The 2006-nt window shown below is 34.9% G+C and overlaps 1 pseudogene; it reads right to left on the bottom strand.

The window, feature by feature from the left end:
* Positions 1–1306: 1306 nt before the first annotated feature.
* LOC138170158 (small ribosomal subunit protein uS19 pseudogene) lies at positions 1307–1729 on the bottom strand (annotated as a pseudogene).
* Between the last annotated feature and the right edge of the window lie 277 nt (positions 1730–2006).

Below are 2006 nucleotides of genomic sequence, written 5' to 3'. Positions count from 1 at the left end.
CCCCATTTCCTTCAAGAAGTCACAATATGATATTGTCTTTAATTTCCTCTCAATTATTGTTGCTCTCATCTGGATGCTCACCATCTTATCCATGCCCTTTCTTAAATGTGCTCCAGAATTTACTACAGTACTCTAGATGTGGTCTGACTAAAGCTTTGTACACTGGGACTACCACATACTAATTCCTCTGTCTCTCTCAGTGCAGGCTAAAATCTCATTCACTTTTACTCATGGCATCATAGTTAGTATGTGTTCCATTCATTTAGTTATGCTTTTTCACTTCAAAATATTATATAATGGACTTTCTAGGGATTTGAGTTTTTTTAATCTCTATGCTTTTTGCAATTGCTTTATAGTATCCTGTTATGTTGATACATCACAATTTATTGGAATATTTCACCATTATTAGACATTTTGGCTTCTTTCTGAGTTTTAAAAATTATATGTAATACTGCAATAAAATCTTTGAATAGATAGATTTTTGTTGTTTTTGATACTATGATCATGGCATATTTCTAAAAATAAAATGATTGAGTCGGAGGGTATGGTTATTTTTGTAACTTTTACTGTAGAGTGCCATACTGCTTTCCAGAGCAATATAAGTATACAATTCTACCAACAATTAGAGTACCTGCTTTCACATAATATCCTCAACACAAATTGAATCTTATTTATTTTAATTAAATTTGCCAACTTGATGGGTGTGAGGTCATATCTCAAAGTTCATTTGATTTTCCTCTTTTATGATTGGTAAGGTTAGGCATATTTCCAATATGTTTTTTTTACTTGCATTTCCTTTTTGAAAACTTAACATCTTACTATTTATTCACTAAGCATTGGGAGTTGCCTTTCTGTCTTTTTGGTAATTCCTTATATATTTTAGACATCACATTTTTATTTACTATGTCATACTTTCTCAATCTGTAATTTTTCTTTTTCATTAATTGCATTGCTTTTAGTTATGCAGAAGTATGATAATGATGATATACAATGATGATATATATTTCTCATGACCTCAATCAATCCTTCCATTTGATGATTTGAACTATTCATTCACATAAACTTCACAGATGAGATCAACATTTTATTCAATTTTCTTTTCTAGAGCTTATGGCTCAATATTCCTATTCAGCTGGAATTTACAGGGTTACATGCATAACATGTGGGTCCAAATTATTTTGCAATTAAATTGATAACCATTTTTTCAAATTCATTAAATATTCATGAATGATTTCCCCAATTTTAAGTTTCTTTTCTTTCTTTCTTTTTAAAAAAAATATTCTTGTTTTTATTGTTAAGATCTGGGTTACTTGAGAGGGATGAAACAAGAGGAGTGGGTGGCTCCAATACCTGGTCAACCATGTTTTGAAGTTTTGTAGGTGATAGAGAATTCACCCAGGTAGTGTCCAATCATCTCGGGCTTAATTTCTACTTGATAGAAGGTCTTACCATTATAGATGCTCACCATACTTCCCACCGTCTCAGGAAGGATAATCATGTCTTGAAGGTGCGTCTTCACAACCTTGGGCTTTTCCATGGGGGGGTGCCTCCTTCTTGGCCTTCCTCAGGCACTTCAGGAAGGAATGCTATTTGCGTATCAGACCCCTGTTGTGCCTCTGTCACTTAGAGTACTGTACAACTGCATGAGATGTTCGTAGGACATGTCTAGTAGCTGATACAGGTTCATGCCACAGTAGGTGAACTTCCGGAAGGTTTGCTTCTTCTTCTGTTCCACTCCCACCGTCTTGTCACCAATTTTAAGTTTCTAAGAATTATCAAACCCTAATTTTTGGATACATTTTGGTGAATGTATTTCATTGACTGTTTCTTCTTTCCTTCTTCCTTTTTTCCCCTCTTTTCCCCTCCCCTCCCCTTACACTCCCCTCCCCTCACTTCCCTTCTCTTTCCTTCCCTATTCTTTAATACTGATCAATGCCACCTAAATGGCAGACAAGCCCAAGAAATCCAGCAATAGAATTGTCTCCCCATGCCCTTCTTTTCAGACT

This window comes from Petaurus breviceps, unplaced genomic scaffold, assembly GCF_028583685.1.
Source record: "Petaurus breviceps papuanus isolate PSGF00001 unplaced genomic scaffold, PetGlider_PUasm1.0 38, whole genome shotgun sequence".
NCBI classification, from domain to species: Eukaryota; Metazoa; Chordata; class Mammalia; order Diprotodontia; family Petauridae; genus Petaurus; species Petaurus breviceps.
This window is presented reverse-complemented; position numbering and strand designations above follow the sequence as displayed.